This window comes from Oryctolagus cuniculus, chromosome 11 (assembly GCF_051225735.1).
Source record: "Oryctolagus cuniculus isolate XC-2025 breed Fujian yellow rabbit chromosome 11, ASM5122573v1, whole genome shotgun sequence".
In the NCBI taxonomy this organism is placed as follows: domain Eukaryota; kingdom Metazoa; phylum Chordata; class Mammalia; order Lagomorpha; family Leporidae; genus Oryctolagus; species Oryctolagus cuniculus.
In genome coordinates this window covers 96,307,486-96,331,465 of record NC_142877.1, presented here as the reverse complement: position 1 = coordinate 96,331,465, position 23,980 = coordinate 96,307,486, and the positions used below count along the sequence as shown (strand labels likewise).

General features: G+C 44.2%; 1 long non-coding RNA gene across 18 annotated transcripts in view; it reads left to right on the top strand.

Annotated features, from left to right (window-relative positions):
- Nucleotides 1–23,980, top strand: part of LOC103348347 (uncharacterized) — a 370,913-nt gene that overhangs the window by 36,325 nt on the left and 310,608 nt on the right. For 5 of the 18 annotated variants that reach the window (XR_011380192.2, XR_016216922.1, XR_016216916.1 and 2 more), the window contains one exon: nucleotides 1,262–3,863. The exons of the other annotated variants lie outside the window; for them this stretch is intronic. This is a non-coding gene — a long non-coding RNA (uncharacterized LOC103348347). Of the gene's footprint in view, nucleotides 1–1,261; nucleotides 3,864–23,980 lie in introns of those variants that run through there. 18 annotated transcript variants of the gene reach the window in all.

Below are 23,980 nucleotides of genomic sequence, written 5' to 3'. Positions count from 1 at the left end.
CAGTCACTTTTTTCAGGTCCATTATACTGGTCCCTAACAGTCTTATATACCAGCTATGTCACCCGACTTAAATCCTTTCAGATGCCTCTATTTACTCATCTGTGAAATGGGAGATTAGAATCATTTCATCCTGGCCTAGCACATGGTGACTCCTCAAAAAAATATTAATGATGACTTTTGCCCATGTGACATTTTTCTTTTCAGATCATAAATTAGCCCCGTTCCTGATTCTGTCCACAGTTCTTCAATCCTCTTGTGTTGTGCCCAATACTGACCAATTTATAGATGTAGTTTGCTAACAGGCTGCTGCTTTATTTCCAGATTTTAAATGCTTCTTTTAAAAACGCATTGTTACTTTCCTTTCCTTGATAGGAAATTCTGGAAGTACATAGCATAGTGTAAGAGAATAGGAAATACCAAATTTGAATGCTTTCTTCTAAGCCATCCTAGCTCTTAGTTTGCTCTTTCACATTCCTAGAGCCCCTAGCACACTGCCTGCAAATAGAGGAAGGGTTGTGCATCTGCCACAGCAAGCAGAGAGCAGAGCTAGCAGCTTTGGCTTCGCAAATGTGATTTCCAGGGCTTGAGGCATTTTTCAGTGGGATGTGCTTTGGGGTATCACATGATCTCCTCAGGAAATTTCATGCAATCTGACATTTCCCTTCACAGTTGCTTAGGAACCTAAGGCAGGCTTGGCTCTGAATGGCAGGATGGTGATAAATTAGTCAGTCCTGGGCTTAGCCATCTGGTTTAAGTAAATTAAGAGCATAACCCATATGGGATTTATCTAAAATAGCGATTCTTTCTCTCTTTTTCCTCTTCTCATTTTTATTCCTCTTTATCTGGGCTCTTTAAATTGGCTTAACTTTACATAGAATAACCCAGCTGACAATACCCCATGTTTTCTGGCCCTCCTGCTGCTCCCTTCCCTAGCCAGGCAGCCAACCTCTGTCTCCTATAAGCCATTGGTAGAAACTTTTCTAATGGGGAATGATCTCATTTATACTTTCAAAAGATTTATTTTTATTAGAAAGGTGGAGTTACAAAGAGGGAGACACTTGTACATGCACACATACACATATCTTCCATCTATAGGTTCATTCCCTAGATGAATGCAGTGGTTTGAGCTGGGTGAGGTTAAAGCCAGGAGTCTGGAATTCCATCTGGGACTCTCACATGGATGCAGGGATCCAAGCACTTGAGCCATCCTCCACTGCCTTAGGACTTGAACCAGTTCTCATATGTATTTCCTTTGTTTCAGGTGGCAGCTTAACCCACTGTGCCATAATGCCGGCCCTAGGTGATCCTAAACCTGTCTCAAGAATTGCCTGACTGCGTACTAGAGGCTGATGTGTTCCGACTCGATACTCTTCAGCGATGCCTCCCAGTGCTGTCCTTCCCTTTTTGTCCCTTCTCCCTGCCTTTTCCCCTCCCTATGTTGGGATCATTGATGTCTCAGATCAGAGGTTCATTTGTCCTATTTGTTGTCATTGTTTCCATGTTCACTCTTGGCTTACCGGACTAATCTTCATAAGTTGTTTTTCTCATGTCATTCTATTGCTCAAAAATTCTCACTGCTTACAGGATGAGACAAATGTTTCACCTTCAGATTCTTCCATGATCCAATCTGCCTCCGAGCATTGGCTTCTGCACGCTGTTTTATCCTTACGTGAGACTGTCTGCTCAGTTCCTGTCCCAAGAACACTCCTACTTTGTTCTGCCCACTTATTTAGAAATTACTTAGGCTGGCGCCGCGGCTCAGTAGGCTAATCCTCTGCCTTATGGTGCCGGCACACCGGGTTCTAGTCCCGGTTGGGGCAGCAGATTCTTTCCCGGTTGCCCCTCTTCCAGGCCAGCTCTCTGCTGTGGCCAGGGAGTGCAGTGGAGGATGGCCCAAGTGCTTAGGTCCTGCACTCCATGGGAGACCAGGAGAAGCACCTGGCTCCTGCCATCGGATCAGCGTGGTGCGCCGGCTGCAGCACGGCGGCCGTTAGAGGGTGAACCAACGGCAAAGGAAGACCTTTCTCTCTGTCTCTCTCTCACACTGTCCACTCTGCCTGTCAAAAAAAAAAAATTACTACTGTATATCCTTGCTTACCTGTTTGGTATTTCTAATTAAATCATAAATTTCTAGAAGGAATTAGATATTTTTTTTTAGCTCTCTATTCCACACAAAGCACAATTCCGAGCCCCTAAAGATGTTCATTAAGCAATGCATGAGTGGCTCTCTCATGGTTATCCATGATCTAGTGAGAGTAGATAAACAAGAAAAATCAGTAAGATATAGTAGGTGAGGTGGTAATGACTACTACCAAAAGAATTAAACAGACAAGGGTCTTCAAAATGCCCACAGAAATGTGTATTATGAAGAAATCACATGTGATTTCCAAACAAAAAAGTCACCAAAAAGAGTGATTTTTTAAAAATCATTTATTTATTTGAAAGGCAGAGTTACACAGAGGCAGAGAAAGAGATGTCTTCCAGCCGCTGGTTCACTTCCCAAATGGCTGCAATGGCCAGAGCTAGGCCAGGCTGAAGCCAAGGAGCCAGGAGCTTCCTCCGGGTCTCCCACATGGGTACAGAGTCCCAAAGACTTGAACCATCTTCTGCTGCTTTCCCAGGCCACAGCAGAGAGCTGGATGGGAAGTGGAGCAGCTGGGATTTGAACTGGCACCCATATAGGATGCTGGCACTGCAAGTGGCAACTTTACCCACTATGCCACAGTGCTGGCCACCAAAAGTGATCTTTTAAATTTCATTTTCCACGCATGTTTTGAAGCTTCCTCGTATGGCAAATGTATGTAGGATGATCAGGAAAGACTTCCCAGAAAGGAGCATTTGAGGAAAGACATAATCATGGTGAATCTGCATTCTGTATGGCAGGGTTTCCATCACTAAAAGACAAACAAGGCTTGCCAAGGCGTAGCACAGCTACATGCACCTAGTGGGTGAGTGCGCTGCAGGGGCACAGATCATGATGTGACCAAAGACGTACAATGTAATTCCAATTATATATTTTTTAAAAAAAGATTTATTTATTTATTTGAAAGTCAGAGTTACACAGAGAGAGGAGAGGCAGAGAGAGAGAGAGGTCTTGCAACTGATGGTTCACTCCCCAATTGGCCGCAATGGCCAGAGCTGCGCTGATTTGAAGCCAGGAGACAGGAGCTTCTTCCAGGTCTCCCACGTGAGTGCAGGGGCCCAAGCACTTGTGCCATCTGCTACTGCTATCCCAGGCCACAGCAGAGAGCTGAATTGGAAGAGGAGCAGCCGGGACTAGAACCGGTGCCCATATGGGATGCCGACACTTCAGGCCAGGCCATTAACCCTCTGCGCCACAGCGCCGGCCCCCCAATTATATTTTTTAGCACAAATTATGTTTAGAGTAAGGACAAAGCCATCCAATTAAACCCATCTCAAAGTGCATCCAACTAACAAACAAAAAGACATGATATTGTGACCCAGAAATTGTTTAGAACTGATACAGTTAGACAAAGCAGAAAGACATTGAAGACCTTGCTTGAGGGGAAATCGGATGGAATGCAACACCAAAGATTAGAGCTCTTCTTTGAGCCTGTGTGGAAGATTCAGCACAAGGGCATTTCAGACACTGTGGTGGGTGCTGACTCTATGAATTCGTGTGTACATGTGTGTTCACAGAAAAAAAGGCTAGAAAGAAATTACCAAAATATAATATTTGTCACTACATGATAGACTTAATTTCATTTATAGTTTATTCATTGTCTTTCCTCTAATTTCAATCCTTTTTTTTTTTTTTAACATTGGGAAAAAAAAACTTTATAAATGCTGGGGCATAATTAATCTGTGGATTCCCAAGTAAATAAAATTCATTATGATCTTTCCTTTTGAGCAGTGAAGGATGAATGTCCATACTTCAGTGATGACAGCACACTGAAGTAGAGGAGGTGGGCTTTGGCACAGAGAAGATGACACTGCTGGAGACACCCACATGTCATGCCAGACTTGGTTTAGGTCCTGACTCCTCTACTTCCAGTCCAGCTTCTTGCTAATGTGCACACTGGGAGGCAGCAGTGATGCCTGGGTCCCTGTCACCTCAGTGGGAGACCTGAATTGAGTTTGGGACCCCTGGCTTCAGCTTGGTTCAGCTCTGATTATTTCAGGAATTTGGGGAGTGAACCTGCAGATGAAAGATTCTCTCTCTCTCTCTCTCTCTCTCTCTCTCTTTCTCTCTTTCTCTCTTTCTCTCTCTGCCTTTCAAATAAACTTAGAAAAAAGACAAGCAGAGCATCCTCTCCCCTTCAGCAGTAATGTCTCACTGTTCTTCCTTTCTGGGAGGTCAAGAATAAGCCAGGAGAACAAGTGTGTGGCGGTGTGGAGCAGTTTGAGTCTGTGGTTAATACTCACATAGGTGTACAGACAGATCCTTTGGGCTCACCTGTGCCTGCTCAGGAGAACTCCATGGTTCTCAGTCATTCAAGTGTGGGGAGCAACTGGGAGCAACTCGGACTAGACTAAGTTACTGGAATTAAGACTTAGTCTATGCATCTGCTTTCCCACAATATGGCGCTGAGAAGGGAAACAGCTTCTACACAGCTGCCTCCAGTTCAATCAATAAACTGTGGGACCTGCTCCTGATTGGAGGAGAGCAGCGTACTTGGCGTGTGGGTAGCAGAGTTGGGATTGATGAAAGAGGACTATAAAGGAGGAGAGAGACGGCATGCACCAGGAACATCTAAGGGGAACATCTGAAGGAACACCTGTGCAGCCCCTGAGAGAGCCGGCCGGCGGTGTGCCACTCCCCTGTGGAAGTGGGGAATGTGGCAGGGGGAACCGCCCTTCCACGGAGGTGGGAGGGACGGCAGCCAACCCGGGAAGAACCAGCAGCAAACCCGGGGAGGGCCGAGCAGACGAAAGAACAGCGCAGGGTCCTGTGTCGTTCCTCCACGAAGACGGGGAGCGACATTCAAGGACAGGACTCTGCTTGAAATTTGACACCTCAGGGTAGCAACAAAGTAAGGGTGGTAAAAAGGACACTTTTGTGCCAAACAAGGTTTCTAGGCAACAGCTTACTTAAGTACTTCAATGTCTCTCATCATTCAGCTTTGCTGACCTTTTGAAACACTTGATAAGCTCATCAGATTTCCATAGGCAAAGAGGTGACATATGCAGTTGATGTGGACAGACATTCAGCTCCTGCCTCCCTCTCCAGCCTCATTTCCACCACTCCTCTCTCTGTCCCAGTCCCACCAAAACATCTTGATGTCCCCTAGACTTTCCCATGTCATGCCCTCCACTTGGAACATCGTGGCTGGACCTGGCAGTCTTAAGATTCAGCTCAAGTTTCACTTCCTTTGGGGCCCTTTTCTTTTGTTTCTTTTTATTTATTTATTTGACAGCAAACTGAACAGACCAAGAGAGGAGAGATGAAGCCAGAACTTCCATCCACTGATTGACTCCCCATGCGACCATTTTCTTAAACCCCTATTCCCTGAAGCTTTACCCTTGCCGCCACCAGTTGAGCTCTGAGGACTACGTGCTCCCCTCCAGGAGAGGATCATACTTTCTCTGGAAGTCTGCAGTGAGCTCCCTGAGAGAAGGATGTTACGTTTTCCATATGTATTCCACCCACCTAGCATTTTGTCTGGCATACAGTGGGGACTCACTAAATGTATATTTGAATGAGTGATTTTTCAGTGCAGGATGGACATGACTTCTTAGGAATCTAATGAATATTGAGTCAGTCTGTGCACCTATCCTTCCATCCAGTAACCCCTATCAACTGCAAACCATGAGCTAGCATTGAGGCAGATGTGGTCACTGTTATCTCGACTATGGAGGTTATAACCAAAAGGAAGAGCAAGTATTAAACAGTTACAGATTTATTTTTCCCCATTGTACTTATCATGACCTCAAATTCAACTCTTTCTACTTCTGTTTATTGTCTGATATTAGACTATAATGTGCTCTAAGAGAGCAAGGACTTTCTCTAGCCCACTTCTGTGTCTGGAATAGTACCTGCTACATTGCAGATGTTTAATTAATATGTGTTGACTAAATAAACTTTAACTGTCTTGGGTCACATTTAAAGGGACTAAGGATGCATATATGTGGTGTTTTTAAAAAGATACAATAAAGCAACCTCCATTTAGGCATACTTCAAATGATAAATGATTAAATATGTTTATTACATTTCTCCACCCCAGAAGCCTTTTATTTGAGGAATACAAACAATGCATTTATTAAGTACAACTTTAGTAACATGTTGATTCTTCCCACCATACCCGACCTCCCACCCATACTCCTACTCCCCTTGCTCCTCCATATCCTATTCCTACTCTTATTTTTTTACTAAGATATATTTTCAATTAATTTTATACACATACAATTAACTCTATACTAAGTAGAGAATTCAACAAATTGTATGAGAAAACTGTTCCTCAACATTTGAGATAAGGGCTGTTCAAAGTGTTAATTTCACTTCTGTAGATTATCTTTTAGGTACTTTATTACTTATTACTGTCCTTGCTCCAGGGATTGATTTTTTGCTCCTTTATCAAAGATAAGTTGGTTGTAAATGTGTGGATTGATTTCTGGAGTTTCTATTCATTCCATTAATCTATCCATCTGTTTTTGTACCAGTACCAGGCTGTTTTGATTACGACTGCCCTGTAGTATGTCTTGAAATCTGGTATTGTGATGCCTTTAGCTTTAGCTATTTGGGGTTACCTATGTTTCCCTATGAATTTCAGCATCATTTTTTCTATATCTGAGAAGAATGTCCTTGTTATTTTGATAGGTATTGCATTGAATCTATAAATTGCTTTCAGTAGTATGGACATTTTGGTGATGTTGATTCTTCCAATCCATGAACATGGAAGATTTTTCCATTTTTTGTGTCTTTTTCTTTTTTTTAATATTTTATAATTCTCATCATAGAAATCTTTGACATTCTTGGTTAAATTTATTCCAAGTTATTTGATTTTTTATTGTAGCTATTGTGAATGGGATTGATCTTAGAAGTTCTATCTCAGCCGTGGCTGTGTATACAAAGGCTATTGATTTTTGTGTATTGATTTTATATCCTGCCACTTTATCAAACTGTTCTATGAGTTCCAATAGTCTCTTAATGGAGTCTTTTTTATCCCCTATATATAGAATCATGTCATCTGCAAATAGGGATAGTCTGATTTCCTCCTTCCCAATATATATCCCTTTGATTTCTTGTTCTTGCCTAATGGTTCTGGCTAAAACTTCTAGGACTATATTGAATAGCAGTGGTGAGAGTGGGTATCCTTGTCTGGTTCTGGATCTTAGTGGGAATACTTCCAACATCTCCACATTCAATAGAATGCTGGCCATTGGTTTGTCATAAATTGCCTTGATTGTGTTGAGGAATGTTCCTTCTATATCCAATTTGCTTAAAGTTTTCATGAAAGAATGTTGTATTTCATCAAATGCTTTCTCTTCATCTACTGAGATAATTATATGTTTTTTGTTCTTCAGTTTGCTAATTGATGTATCACATTGATTGATTTTGCAAATGTTGAACCATCCCTGCATACCTGGGATAAATCCCACTTGGTCTGGGTGAATGATCTTTCTGATATGTTGTTGGATTCACTTGACCAGTATTTTGTTGAGGATTTTTGCATCTGTTGTTCAGGGAAATTGGTCTGTAGTTATCTTTATCTGTTGCATCTTTTTAAGGTTTATGAATTAAGGTGATACTGGCTTCATAGAAGAAGTTTGGGAGGATTCTCTCCCTTTCAGTTGTTTTGAATAACTTGAGAAGAATTAGAGTTAGTTCTTTAAATGTCTGGTAGAATTTAGCAGTGTATCCATCCGGTCCTGGGCTTTTCTTTGTTGGGAGGGTCTTTATTACTGATTCAATTTCTATCTTGGTTATGGGTCTGTTTAGGTTTTCTATGTCTTCATGGCTCTGTTTAGGCAGGTTTTATGTGTCCAGAAATCTATCTGTTTCTTCCAGGTTTCCTGGTTTGTTGTCATACAGCTCTTTGTAGTAATTTCTGATGATTCTTTTTATTTCTGTGATGTCTTGTTACATTTCCTTTTTCATCTCTAATTTTATTGATTTGGGTCTTCTCCCTCTTTTTTTTTTTTTTTTTTTTTTTGTTAGTTGGGCCAATGGTATGTCAATTTTATTTATTTTTTCAAAAGCCAGCCTTTTGTTTTTGCTGATTTTTGTATTTTTTGTTTCAATTTTGTTTATTGTTTAGTTTTAATTATTTATTTCCTTCTATTAGTTTTGGGTTTGCTTTGCTGTTTTTCTAGGTCCTTGGGATGCATTGATAGATTGTTTATTTGGTGCCTTTCCAATTTGTTGATGTAGGCACCAGTCGCTATAAACTTTCCTCTTAACTCTGCTTTCGTTGTATCTGATACATTTTGACGTGTTGTTGTCTTCATTCATTTCCAGAAAATTTCTGATTTCTCTTCTCATTTCTTCTATGATCCACTGTTCATTCAGGAGCATGTTGTTCATTCTCCATGTGTTTACATATGGTCTAGAGATTCTTGAGTTGCTGATTTCCAGCTTCATTCCATTGTGGTCTGGGAAGATGCATGGTATGATTTCATTATTTTGAATTTGCTGAGACTTGCTTTATGGCCTAGTATGTGGTTAATCCTAGAGAAAGTTCCATGCACTGGTGAGGAGAATGTGTGTTCTGTATCTGTAGGATGAAAAGTTCTGTAGATATATGTTAGGTCCACTTGGTTGATTAACTCTGTTGTTTCCTTGCTGATTTTCTGTCTGGTTGATCTCTCCATTGCTAAAAGTTGAGTATTAAAGTCCTCCATTACTAGTGTATTGGAGTTGTTTTGCCCTTTAGATCCATTAACATTTATTTTAAATAGCCAGGTGCCTTGTAATTAGGTACATATACATTTATTACAGTCATATATTCCTGTATAATTGATCCCTTACTCATTATATAGTACCCTTCTTTGTCTCTTTTAAGTTTTTGTATTAAAATCTATTTTGTCTGGAATTAGGATGGCTACACCATCTCTTTTTTGGTTTCTGTTAGCATGGAATATCTTTTTCTATCCTTTCACTTTCTTTTTCATTTATTTATTTGACAGGCAGAGTGGAGAGAGAGAGAGAGAGAGAGAGAGACAGAGAGAAAGGTCTTCCTTTTTCTGTTGGTTCACCCCCCAGTGGCCGCTGTGGCTGGTGCACCACGCAGATCCGAAGCCAGGAGCCAGGTGACTCCTCCTGGTCTCCCATGCGGGTGCAGGGCCCAAGGACTTGGGTCATCCTCCACTGCACTCCCAGGCCACAGCAGAGAGCTGGACTGGAAGAGGAGCAACTGGGACAGAATCTGGTGTGCCCGTGCCGCAGGCAGAGGATTAGCCTATTGAGCTGCGGCGCTGGCCTCCATCCTTTCACTTTCAATCTGCATGTATCTTTGTTGATGAGATGTGTTTCTTGAAGGCAGAAGATAGATGGGTTTTGTTTTTTAATCCATTCTGCCAGTCTGTATCCTCTAACTGGAGAATTGAGACCATTAACATTCATGATGGGGCCAGCTCTGTGTTGTATTGGAAAAAGCCACTGCCTGCAGTGCTGGCATCCCATGTGGGTGCCAGTTAAAGACCCAGCTGCTCTACTTCTGATCCAGCTCTCTGCTGAGACCTGGGAAAACAGTAGAAGATGGCCCAAGTCCTTGGGCCTCTGCACCTGTGTGGGAGACCCAGAAGAAGCTCCTGGCTCCTGGCTTTGGATCAGCGCAGCTCTGGCCATTGTGGCCATAAATCTTTAAAAAAAAATTCAAGGCAACTATTGATAAGTAACGACTTGGCACTGCCATTTTCCCATAAATATTCCTGTTGTTTACTTTGGGTTTCCTTTGTACTTTTGCTGGGAGATTTTTTTTGTATTCACCTTCTTTCATAGGGGTGACCATGTTTCTGTGTTTCTATGTGTAGCACATACTTAAGCATCTTTTGTAAGGCTGAATGAGTGGTGACAACTTCTTTCAATTTCTGTTTGTTATGGAAAGTCTTTATTTCACCTTCATTCCTAAATGAGAGCTTTGCAGGGTACAGTATTCTGGGGGGATAGTTTTTTTCCTCTTAAGATTTGGAATATATCTTGCCATTCTTTCCTAGCCTGTAGGGTTTCTGATGAGAAGTCCACTGTGAGTCTAATTGGAGATCTTCTGAAAGTAATCTGGTGTTTCTCTCGTGAACAGGCTCTTCCCTCAGCTTTATCGTCAGTGTCTTGGGCTGCTGCCATCTGGCTTTGCCTCACTCCAAAGCTGGTGCTGTGCCTCTCAGCCTCTTTGGTCCTGAGATGTGCATGTCCATACCCTCCACATAGGTCCATAGTGTCCCCCAAATTTGCATGGAGTTTCCTCTGCTGTTTTCTCCTTAGCCCTTTCCGGAGATTGCATTCTAATTTTTTTTGTTGTTTTTGTCAACTATCCTCCTCTAGACTAGAGCATTAGGCTTCTTCCCTCTTCTACCATCTTGAAAAAAAAAACTAAATGATTAAATATTAAAACTCAGTCTGGTCGGCGCCGCGGCTCACTAGGCTAATCCTCTGCCTTATGGTGCTGGCACACCGGGTTCTAGTCCCTGTCAGGGCACCACATTCTGTCCCGGTTGCCCCTCTTCCAGGCCAGCTCTCTGCTGTGGCCAGGGAGTACAGTGGAGGATGGCCCAAGTGCTTGGGCCCTGCACCCCATGGGAGACCAGGAGAAGCACCTGGCTCCTGCCATCGGATCAGCGTGGTGCGCCGGCTGCAGCACACCTGCTGCGGCGGCCATTGGAGGGTGACCCAACGGCAAAGGAAAACCTTTCTCTCTGTCTCTCTCTCTCTCTCACTGTCCACTCTGCCTGTCAAAAAAAAAAAAAAAAAAAAAAAACTCAGTCTGTGGCTGGTGTTGTGGCACAGTGGGTTAAGCAGCCGCCTGCAATGCCAACATCCCATATGTATGCTGGTGCAAGTCCTGGCTGCTCCATTTCTGATCCAGCTTCCTACTTATACACCTGGGAAAACTCTATGATGCTGCATGGTGACAATAATTTATTCCCCACTCCCAGCTAGAATGTCTAAGATTGAGTCAAGATGACAACAAAGAATTTTGTGATAGAAACTTGATGTACTTCTCAGGTTTAGATTACTTTTGAGATTCTCCTGGCATTATCAGTGAAAAACTTTGTTGGATCCTAATGTGTGATAATAACAGAGGACATAACACAGAGTTATTAGGTCAGCAAGGCACAGCCACAGTATCAATCTTAACCTGGTTTTAAAGGGGTATTCCAGACAGCAGTGTCTGCCCTTGCAGTTCTATTTAGGCGAAAAAAAAAAAAAATCAGCATGAAAACAACAGGAGACAGTTGCTCAAATACTCTCCTTCTTTCAATCCCACTTTGTCATTGGAGGCTTGAATGACTGGGTCAGGGTTGGCCTTGGTGTGTTGGGAATTTGGCTTGTTGGTGGCAGAGAAGCAGCGTTTCCCAGGGAATTGATCTTTAATATGCGGAGACTTAGGCATCCCCAAGGGAATCCTAAACCTGACCAAGAGAACTGGAAGATGGAGGCAAAGCTGGAAACCATGGAAACCAGACAAGAGAGGGAGAAGGAGAAAATATTATTGCCTGGGCTGCTTCAACAAAAGTACCATGAACTAAGTGACCTAAGCAGCAGAAATTGATTGTCTTATGGTTCTGCAGGCTAGAAATCTGAATCAGAATGTCTGCAGGAGTTGGTACCTTCCAGGAACTGGAGTGGGAGAGTCTGTTCTGTGCCTCTCTCCTAGCATCTGATATTCTTGGCTTGCAGTTGGCATTCGCCCTGCATCTTCATGTGGTTTTCCCTGTGTCTCTCTGTATCCAAATTCTCCCTTTTGCAGGCATATTGGCTTAGAGCCCTCCCCAGTGACCTCATTTTTACTTGATCATTTGCAGGACCCCTGTTTCCAATCAAGGTTTTACCAGCAGGATTTAAATCTATCTATAAATAGATATATTGAGTACATAATGCATCTCAGAACAAAGAGGGGTAGGAGAGAGAAGCATGGAGGGTTGGGGGTAACCTGGAGAATTCCTGTGAAAGCCAGAACACAGTGTAGCCTAGCACAGGGCCTCAGCAACCTCAGCCAGTGTAGGAGGAGGAGCATGGAGCTGCTCAGCTTGGGCATGTGCCAGTAATTGAACCAAGAAAAGGATCTCCTCGAAGTGGCTGGGACTTCTTAGAAAGAAGCACATAACCACAGTGCTTTATTTCTGAAAGAAATAGAATGTCCTTTCTGGATCCGACCATCAGAGGTAATCTGGTGACTTGGGAAGTATATTGGGTCACAATGGGTCTCATGCCACTTGTCCAGTACTGGCTGTGGGACCTTGCCTCTTTAGGGGTCAGTCTCCTTACCTTTCAAATGGGGCCAGTGAGATATTTGTGGAATTCATAGGCAATTAAATGGGAAAAGTATCTGCTCTCCAAAGGTGCTTAGTGTAAGTCAGTCCCCAATTTTCCTCCTCTGAAAGCAAGCTCTCAAGAGAGGGCTCCAGTTTAATAAAGTAGTTTCTAGTTTTCATGGTAGTGTTAGAGATCTTTTAGGAGGATAGGGTGGGAGTCATCTAAATGCTTTGGTTAGATTCTCCTACTTTATTCAAGACATCGGGAGAAAGGCTAAGATGGAAATGTGGGTAGAATTGGGGCCGGCGCCATGGCTTGCTTGGTTAATCCTCTGTTTGCAGCGCCAGCATCCCTTATGGGCGCCGGGTTCTAGTCCTGGTTGCTCCTCTTCCAGACCAGCTCTCAACTGTGGCCCAGGAGGGCAGTGGAAGATGGCCCAAGTGTTTGGGCCCCTGCACCCGCATGGGAGACCAGGAGGAAGCACCTGGCTCCTGGCTTCGGACTGGCTCAGCGCTGGCCGTAGCGGCCATTTGGGGAGTGAAACAACAGAAGGAAGACATTTCTCTCTGTCTCTCTCTCACTGTCTATAACTCTACCTGTCAAATAAATAAATAAATAAGAAAGAAAGAAATGTGGGTAGAATTCTTTAGGTGAAGAGATCAGAAGGATCCCATGACAGACCTTCCAGCTCAGTTACTGTCTTTGGATGGAGCCTTGGAATAACCCAAGGTACTGTAGAAAACGTGCCAGATCTGTAGACCAATAATCAGGAAGCTGAAAGGACTCTGCAGAAGAGTACCATGTAATAAAGGATGATATGATGTCTACGAAACATGAAGTATTCCTATATGATTCCTAATATATAATACACAGTTGGCCCTTCTTATCCGTGAGTTTTGCATCTGCAGGTTTAATCAATGGGAGATTAAAAATATTAAAATAAATTGTGTCTGTGTATAGACTTTTCCCTCTTGTTGTTATTCCTGATCAATACCCTATAACAACTATTAGCATAGTGTTTACATTGTATTAGGTGTTCTAAGAGCTCGAGAGAGGACTTGAAGTATGTGGGAGGGTGTGCTTAGGTTATATGCAGATAATATGCCATTTTATGTCTAAAGGACTTGAGCTACCCTTCAGTAACTGGGAGGAGTCCCACATCCAATCTCCAGCAAACACAGAGGTTCAAGCAATAGCTGTTGATGAATTTGTGTATTTCGAGTTAAGGCCCTCAATGCTTTTTCTGTGAATGTGGGCCTGCTGATGAAAGTTCTACTCTTTTTTTTGACTCACTATTACCGTAAACTATTATCAACATTTTCCTGTTTGTTGTGCAGAACCTTAGATTCTTTTCTCTCCAAACTTTTAGAGTTATAGACCTTTTACCTAATATGGCAATGTTATTAGTGTTTTTATCTATTTTCCCTCAAAACTCAATTTTGTTAAAAGTAAAAAGAATGTTTTACGTTCATATTTCATCTGCATATATAATACCTAATGAAATTGCAACATGGGTATTCTCGGGAGCATGGATAATTTCAATTGAGTCTTGGAGAGCATACAGTTCAGTTAGTGGGAACTGACACCCTCAGACACATAAACGTAGACCTTTCCAGCTGCCTCCGCTCAGTGGGTGTCTGGTGACAAGTCTCTGGTTTTAGAGAGGAACCAGAGTCCTACACTTACCCAGAGAGTTGGTTAACTGAAGATAGGCTAAATGTTTTCACTGTGTGACTTGACATGGGAAACCACAGATTCAACTTCTGACAGATTTCTGTACATCCTTTGGTAAGATTTTGCCCTCAAAATTACCATCACCATCTTTCCAACAACAACTCAGAAATGCTAGGATAATCTTATTTCATTCTTTAGGACTTTATGCATATAGGTATAATGGGGTATCACACTGGTATGTAAGTATCTTTGATTTTATTGTGAATCTACCTGTTTGTTCAACACTCTATCAAACATTTACAAAACACCTGCTCTTGCTGTTTGTTGGACTACGGTGGTCAATGAGGTCCTTGCCCTCAGGCGTTTATAGTCTAGTGGGGCAGCCAGGTCAGTCAATTGGCAGTTACCAACCAGCTGTTAGCCAGAGAGATGACCCAAGAAAGCAACAGTACACATTCCACTGGGAGCTCTGTTCCTGCCGTAGTGAAATCCAGAGAGGAGGTGTGCATTCAGTAACTGGCATCTGAAGAGCACCTTCCGAGTTCCATATAAATGACAGGACACTGTGGTAGGAGTGATCTTTGAGATAGGTGCCAGGTCTCAGGAAGCATCCAGGAGCGGTACTGGGGATAAGGCAACTGCTTGTAGGAGGTGAAGTTCCTCTAGTCTGTAAGTGCCCTCAGAGTAGAGAGCTGATTGCTCTGGTGCTAATTCCCCAGTTCCTGGGACAATTCTTTGTAGACCTTGCGTGCATAATCAACATTCAAATGAATCAATGAACTGCATCCTGAAGAGGAGTTACTTAGAGGCTGGGGGCCCTATTCCTGGCCTGGCCCTGTGCTGGGAATACAAAGATGAGTGAGATATGGCCTTTGCCCTGAACTAGGAGATTATAATATCCTACTTCTGCCTAAATCCTCATTGTGTATCCGCAGTGTAAAGTGAAACACTGGCAAACGTGAGCATGCCTTTATAATTACTGACTACCTCAAATATTTATCAAATCTACTCTCCTTGTTATTCCTTGCAACATTACAAGCTCCAGTGTTGGTATAAAATGGCATCATTCAGTCATTAGTCATGTTGTGTCATAAAGCCATTCGTGCTCAACTCCTAGAATGTGCAATGCCCAGCAGGGTGCAGGCCACTGGATGTAGTTATCCATTTCTCTGAGGATTCTCCATGTGCCTTTTCAAATATTCACCATCCCCTCAAACTCTCATCAGCACATAGCACCCAGAGGAAAGTGGCAAGTCAACATCAAGTATTATCAGGGCTAGCTCTTGCTGGCTCGTGATTTGCTCCAAGTGACCAGAGGTTTCAAGCTAATCTCAGAACAAATGAGTTTGAATGAGGTTCCCTCAGTTCATTATAGTTGCCTCTGCTCAAACTTGACATTCCTGAACCACCATGGTAGCTATAGTAGGTCACTAAAGCGAATGATGCAAGGCAAAACAGGATGACATGGCCATGCGGTACGTATCAAGTTAGTGTGAATAAATGCTACAGTCAGCCGGACAGGAAACCCTACATTTACATACCTTTTCCCCAGTATTAAAGGCAAACTGAGGCAGAAGTAGATTCATGATTTCATATTAGGGCAAGCAACAGATTATGGGTAGAAAAATTTGTTGAGTGCTCAACAAGTTATATTGTGAGTTTTGTTTGCAAAGAGAAAGTCCATCTGCATTTCTAAATGGGACATCTTCATGTTTACCATTTCTTCCCAGCTCTTTGTTTTTCCTTCCCTGAGAGCTGAACCCCAAACAACAACCTTTTCCAAGTTCTCATTGCCATGTGTACTCTTGGGAACCTATATGCCAGACCCAAGCAGGAATTCACTTCTATCCCACTTATGTCCCCCACATGCCCTCAACCCTGCCCAGCTGGAGGGTCACATTCCATTTCATAAATAGCATCAAAGAGAAGTCACTTTGAGAGCAGAGAGCAGTAGTGTAAGTAGAAGTCACAGCCCTCCAAGCAATGACTAATGTAGCAGACAGGCTTCTCTTTGTCCATTGTTAACTGATAATGAATAGCTCTCCAGCCTCCTATTTCTACCTCTAGAGAAAGAAGATGGAGGAAGTAGACAGAGAACTTTCCTCTCAGAAATTCCTGGCTCTCTCTTGTGCTGTTGCCTTTGCACTTGCCCCACTTGTCACTAAGTCCAGTCATGAAGTTTTGGCAAGTTCGAACCTCTTATAAATCAGAAGTCTTAGCTCTGGTGGGTGTTCTAAGAAATGTCCCAATACTTGTGAGTTAGAGGACATCAGGTCTGGTTCTATCTCAGACACCAGACAGCCATGTGTAGCCGTAGGCATGCTGACTTCCTGATCTAAGCTTTGATTTCCTGGTCTGCAAAGTGAGGGTATTGGACCCAGACCAGGTCACTAAATGGAGTACTCCAAAATACATGAAAGCATGTATTTTGTCTGTATAGTACTTTTTTCCAAAATTTTAATTAATATCTATAATTTAAAAATGGGCTCAGCAAAAGCAAAAAAAATCCAATTTAAAAAATTGGTGGCTGGCGCCACAGCTCAATAGGCTAATCCTCTGCCTTGTGGCGCCAGCACACCGGGTTCTAGTCCTGGTCGGGGCGCCGGATTCTTTCCCGGTTGCCCCTCTTCCAGGCCAGCTCTCTGCTGTGGCCAGGGAATGCAGTGGAGGATGGCCCAAGTGCTTGGGCCCTGCACTCCATGGGAGACCAGGAGAAGCACCTGGCTCCTGCCATCGGATCAGCGTGGTGCACCGGCTGCAGTGCGCCGGCCGCAGCGGCCATTGGAGGGTGAACCAATGGCAAAGGAAGACCTTTCTCTCTGTCTCTCTCTCTCACTGTCCACTCTGCCTGTCAAAAAAAAAAAAAAAAAAAAAAAAATTTGGCAAAAGACTTGAATAGATATATCTCCAAAAAAGACATAAAATTGGTCAACTAGCATATGAAAGGATGCTCAACAGCACTAATCTTAAAAGAAATGCAAATCCAAACAGTGATATACTTCTTCATACCTATCGGGGCAACTACTATCAAAAGAACAACAGGTCGGCGCTGTGGCTCAATAGGCTAATCCCCCGCCTAGCGGAGCCGCCACACCGGATTCTGTCCTGGTTGCCCCTCTTCCAGTCCAGCTCTCTGCTGTGGCCAGGGAGTGCAGTGGAGGATGGCCCAAGCCCTTGGGCCCTGCACCCCATGGGAGACCAGGAGAAGCACCTGGTTCCCGCCTTCAGATCAGCGCGATGTGCCTGCCGCGGCGGCCATTGGAGGGTGAACCAACGGCAAAGGAAGACCTTTCTCTCTGTCTCTCTCACTGTCCACTCTGCCTGTCAAAACAAACAAACAAACAAACAAACAAACAAAAAAATGAGTTGGTGAGGGTTGGTATCCTTACATATTGGTGGTGGTAATGTAAAATGGTATATTTGCTCTCAGTATGGTGCTAAGAACATTTAGAAATGAAATTGTCATCTACAGCAAGTCCATCCAAGATAAATATCTGAAAGAATTAAAAGTACAGACTCAAAGAGATATTATTTGTACATTCATGTACACTTATAGCATTGCTACTCGAAATAACTGGAAGGTATAAGCAATCCAGTGTCCATCAACAGGTCAATGGAGAAGAAAATATGGTGTATACACATATTAGCTTATTATTTAACCTTTAAATGGATGGGAGAAATATAGATTAAAATCACAATTAAAAAAAAAAAGATGAAAGGTAACAAGTATTGGTAAGGATATGGAGAAAGGAAACCTTAGTACTGTGTTGGTGGGAATGTCAATTAGTACAGCCATCATGGCAAAATGACGAGGCCGGCACTGTGGTTCACTTGGCTAATCCTCTGCCTGCGGCACTGGCACCCAAGGTTCTGGTCCTGGTTGGGGTTCCGGATTCTGTCCCAGTTGCCCCTCTTCCAGGCCAGCTCCCTGCTGTGGCCAGGGAGTGCAGTGGAGGATGGCCCAAGTGCTTGGGCCCTGCACCCCATGGGAGACCAGGAGAAGCACCTGGCTCCTGGCTTCAGCTCAGCGCGATGCACCAGCTGGCACTGCGGCCGTGGCGGCCATTTGGGGGATGAACCAATGGAAGGAAGACCTTTCTCTCTGTCTCTTTCCGTCTCTCACTGTCTAACTCTGCCTGTCAAAGGAAGGAAGGAAGGAAGGAAGGAAGGAAGGAAGGAAGGAAGGAAGGAAGGAAGGAAGGAAAAATGACGGAGGTGCCTTGAAAAACTAAAAATAGAACTATATTATCCTCTAATATCACTGCTGGGTGTATATCTAAAGGAAAAGAAATCAGTTTGTTGAAGAAATATCTGTATCCTCATGCTCATTGCATTATTCACAGAACCCATGATCTGCAAACAACTTGTCTATCAATGAATGAATGGACAAAGGAAACATGGTTTATATACATGATGGAATACTATTCATCTTTTAGAAAGAAGGAAATCCTGCCATTCGCAACATGGATGATCTGGGAGGACACTATGTTAATTACAATAAGCTAGCCACAGAAAGACAAATACTACATGATCTCACTCATGTGGAATTAGAGAAAACTGAGCTCAGAAGCAGAGAATAGGATGGTGTTACCAGGGGCTTGGGAGATGCTAGTCAAAAGATAGAAAGTTTCAGCTAGGTAGGAAGAGTAAGTTTAAGAGCTTTACTGTGCGGCCGGCGCCGCGGCTCACTAGGCTAATCCTCCGCCTAGTGGTGCCGGCACACCGGGTTCTAGTCCCGGTCGGGGCAGCGGATTCTGTCCCGGTTGCCCCTCTTCCAGGCCAGCTGTCTGCTGTGGCCAGGGAGTGCAGTGGAGGATGGCCCAAGTGCTTGGGCCCTGAACCCCATGGGAGACCAGGAAAAGCACCTGGATCCTGGCTCCTGCCATCCGATCAGCGCGGTGCGCCGGCCGCAGCGCGCTGGCCGCGGCGGCCATTGGAGGGTGAACCAATGGCAAAGGAAGACCTTTCTCTCTGTCCTTCTCTCTCTCACTGTCCACTCTGGCTGTCAAAAAAAAAAAAAAAAAGAGCTTTACTGTGCAATGTGATCACTGCAGTTAATAAAAGTATATGCCCACAATTAATGCTATATCAGTGTTCTTAAGAATTGCTGACAGAGCACATTTGAAGTGCTATCACATACATGAACACAAAAGATAAATAGGTAAGGTAATGCATATGTTAATTATCTTTATTTAGCCATCCTAAAATATGTACATATTTCAAAACAACATGCACATGAAAAATATACATAATTTTGAGGCAGGAGCTGTGGCATAGTAGGTAAAGCCACCACCTGCAATGATGGCATCCTCTATGGGCACTGGTTCAAGTCCCAGCTGCTTCACTTCTAATCCAGCTTCTGGCTAATGGCCTGGGAAAGCAGTGGATGGTGACCCAAGTGCTTGGTCCCCTGAACCCACATGGAAGACCTGGTGGAAGTTCCTTGCTTCGGCCTGGCGCAGTAGATGGAGGATCTCTCTCTCTCTCTCTCTCTCTCTCTGCCTTTCAAATGAATCTTTTAAAAAAATACATAATTTTAATTTGTCAATTAAAAATCATCTTTTGGGAAGAGCAAGTTGATTACTAAGATCTGGGATAAGGTAATTTTTTTTTAACTTTTATTTAATGAATATGAATTTCCAAAGTACAGCTTATGTATTACAGTGGCTTTCCCCCCCCTTAACTTCCCTCCCACCCGCAACCTTCCCCTTTCCCACTCCCTCTCCCCTTCCATTCACATCAAGATTCATTTTCAATTCTCTTTATATACAGAAGATCCGTTTAGTATACATTAAGTAAAGATTTCAACAGTTTGCACCCACACAGAAACACAAAATGAAAAATACTGTTTGAGTACTAGTTATAGCCTTAAATCAAAATGTACAGCACCTTAAGGACAGAGATCCTACATGTGGAGTAAGTGCACAGTGACTCCTATTGTTGACTTTACAAATTGACAGTCTTGTTTATGGCCTCAGTAATCTCCCTATGCTCTAGTCATGAGTTTCTGTGGGGAGCAACCCGGACTAGACTGTTACTCGAATTAAGACTTATTCTATGCATCTGCTCTCCCACAATATGGCGCTGGGAGAGGAGAAAACAGCTTCTACCCAGCTGCCTCCAGTTCAACCAATAAACAGCAGGACCTGCTCCTGATTGGAGGAGAGCAGCATACTCGGCGTGTGGGCAGCCGAGTTGGGATTGGCAGAGGAGGACTATAAAGGAGGAGAGAGACGGCATGCACCAGGAACATCTAAGGGGAACATCTAAGAGGAACACCTGTGCAGCCCCTGAGAGAGCCAGCCGGTGGTGTGCCGCTCCCCTGCGGAAGTGGGGAATGTGGCCAGGGGGAACCGCCCTTCCACGGAGGTGGAAGGGATAGTAGCCAACCCGGGAAGAACCAGCAGCAAACCCGGGGAGGGCCGAGCAGACGAAAGAACAGCGCAGGGTCCTGTGTCGTTCCTCCACGAAGACAGGGAGCGACATAATGGTGCCGTGACTCGGATAGGAAGCCTAGGCAGGGTTTAGTGTCGTTCCTCCATGAAGAGGGGGAGCGACATAATGGTGCCGTGACTCGGATAGGAAACCTAGCTCGGATAGGAAACTTAGGAGGGAAGAAACGGGAAGAACTGGGAAAATACCGGAGAGAGAGACTAGCAAACAGCCTAGGGAAAGGCCGGACGAAAAAGGTGCCGGAAGAAGCTATTGAAAGCCTAGGCATAGACTCAGATACGGACTACGGGGGGAAGCTGGGTGAAATCTCTAAGGTCGAAAGCGAAAGTGAAAGCTAGAACAAACAGACTCGGATGCGGACTGTGGGGAGAGGCCAGGAGAAATGAGGGAGGAGTATTGTTGGAGGAAAGCTTGGGGAAACATACCGGGTAGAGAAAAATGTTAGGGAAATTGAAGCCGCGGGGGGCAGGCCGAGGCGGATACGAAAGCCACTTTGGGATTCTCAAGTTAGCCCGGGAATAGGGGGCGAAAAGTTGAAACCAGAAGCGGAAACGTAAGCCAGATTGGGATCCGTCTGATTAGCCCGGGGAGCAAAGGACGGGAAGCCAAATCGTGGGGCGGAGACGTGAGCTGGGTTGAATTTGCCAGGCTAGCCCGGGGAACTTAGATTGAATACTAGTGGCGGAGACGTAAGCTACGCTGTGTGACTCGCGGAGGCTGCCGCGCGCAGAGAGAGCGTGCGGGGCACAAGTAGATAGGGAACGCTGGGCTAAGTGCGAGACCGCGGAGTGTGCGCGCAAAGCCGAGCCGCGCAGATGAGAGAGGCGCGGGCTGAAGCGGCTCAGAGCCGGAAAGCCGCCGAGAAGCAGCCTCGGGGCGGGCGCCGGGACGCCGCAGGGATAAGAGAAACAGAAGTTTAGAGGTAAAATGAGAGAAATAGGAATGCTGGAAGATAGAAGTAAAATGAGAGAAATAGGAATGCTGGAAGATAGAAGTAAAATGGGAGAAATAGGAATGCCCGGAGATAGAGAAATAGAGAAATAGAAAGGCCTCCCCACAACACTGCAATGAGAAGGCTTGGATTCGGTCTGCCTGATTAGTGAGGCGATGAGCACCTGCGGGCGGCTAGCAGCTTATGCGCCGCAGGTCACCGAAGACAGGCACGAATTAACATCAGTAAGGCCTCCCCACAATACCGCAATTAGAAGGCTTGGATTCGGTCTGCCTGATTAGTAAGGCGGTAAGCACCAGCAGGCAGCTTGACCAGAGTATGAGCTGCAGGTCACCGAAGATAGGCACGAATCAACACCAATAAGTCACCCCACAACATGGCAATGAGAGAGCTTGGATTTGGTCTGCCTGATTAAGGCGGTAAGCACCAGCAGGCGGCTCGACCAGAGTATGAGCCGCAGGTCACCGAACACAGGCACGCATCAGTGCCTAAAAACCTCCTCACAACATGGCGAAGAGAGGACCCGGATTCGGTTTGCCTGATTGATAGGACTTGTAAGAACCTGTGGCAACTCTAGCAAGTAGAGCAGAGTGTGTGCCGCGGGACACCGAAGACAGGCGCGTATCAACGCCAAAAAATAAAAAGAAAGGGGGATCTGTGGGGAGCAACCCGGACTAGACTGTTACTCGAATTAAGACTTATTCTATGCATCTGCTCTCCCACAATATGGCGCTGGGAGAGAAGAAAACAGCTTCTACCCAGCTGCCTCCAGTTCAACCAATAAACAGCAGGACCTGCTCCTGATTGGAGGAGAGCAGCATACTCGGCGTGTGGGCAGCCGAGTTGGGATTGGCAGAGGAGGACTATAAAGGAGGAGAGAGACGGCATGCACCAGGAACATCTAAGGGGAACATCTAAGAGGAACACCTGTGCAGCCCCCGAGAGAGCCGGCCGGCAGTGTGCCGCTCCCCTGCGGAAGTGGGGAATGTGGCCAGGGGGAACCGCCCTTCCACGGAGGTGGAAGGGATAGTAGCCAACCCGGGAAGAACCAGCAGCAAACCCAGGGAGGGCCGAGCAGACGAAAGAACAGCGCAGGGTCCTGTGTCGTTCCTCCACGAAGACAGGGAGCGACAAGTTTCCAAGGCTATGGAAGCCTTTTGAGTTCACTGACTCTTATTTTATTTAGACAAGGTCATAGTCAAAGTGGAAGCTCTCTCCTCCCTTCAGAGAAAGGTACCTCCTTCTTTGATGACCTGTTCTTTCAACTGGGATCTCACTTGCAGAGATCTTTCATTTAGGTTTTTTTTTTTTTTTTTTGCCAGAGTATCTTGGCTTTCCATGCCTGAAATACTCTCATGGGCTTTTCAGCCGGATCCAAAGGCCTTAAGGGCTGATTCTGAGGCCAGAGTGCTGTTTAGGACATCCGCCATTCTATGAGTCTACTGTGCATCCCACTTCCCATGTTGGATCCTTCTCTCCCTTTTTTGTTCTATCGGTTAGTATTTTCAGACACTAGTCTTGATTATGTGATCTCTCTGATTCTTAGTCCTATCATTATGATCAATTGTGAACAGAAATTGATCACTTGGACTAGTGAGATGGCATTGGTACATGCCACCTTGATGGAATTGAATTGGAATCCCCTGGTATGTTTCTAACTCTACCATTTGGGGCAAGTCAGCTTGAGCATGTCCCAAATTGTACATCTCTTCCCTCTCTTATTCCCACTCTTATATTTAACAGGGATCACTTTTCAGTTAAGTTTCAACACTTAAGAATAACTGTGTATTAATTGCATAACTAAACAAATAGTATTAAGTAGAACAGACAAAAAAAAATACTAGGAGGGATAACGTATTAAGTTGTTCATCAACAGTCAGGGCAATGGCTGATCAAGCCACTGTTTCTCATAGTGTCCATTTCACTTCAACAGGTTTCCTTTTTGGTGCTCAGTCAGTTGTCACCAATCAGGGAGAACATATGATATTTGTCCCTTTGGGACTGGCTTATTTCACTCAGCATGATGTGTTCCAGATTCCTCCATTTTGTTGCAAATGACTGGATTTCATTTTTTTTTTTTTTACTTCTGTATAGTATTCTATAGAGTACGTATCCCATAATTTCTTTATCCAGTCTACTGTTGATGGGCATTTAGGTTGATTCCACGTCTTAGCTATTGTGAATTGAGCTGCTATAAACATTAATGTGCAGACAGCTTTTTTGTTTGGGATAAGGTAATTTTGAAACACTTGTCTTTTGAGAGATCAGCTAAAATATAACCAATGACTCAGTTTGACAATGGTTGTCCCTTTCTTGGTCATTCATTATTTCATCTGCTTATTTATTTAATCTCCTAGTGTCAGTCACTTGTAATAAGCAACATAGTTACCATTCCTGCCCTTATGGAAATTAGGGTGGGGGGAAAGGAAGACAAATAAAAGTAATTTGTAGGCATATGATTGATAGTTTCTGAGTGAAAATTATTGTTTTCCCTTCAACATGTATCCGGCATTTTGGTAGTTGCTCTG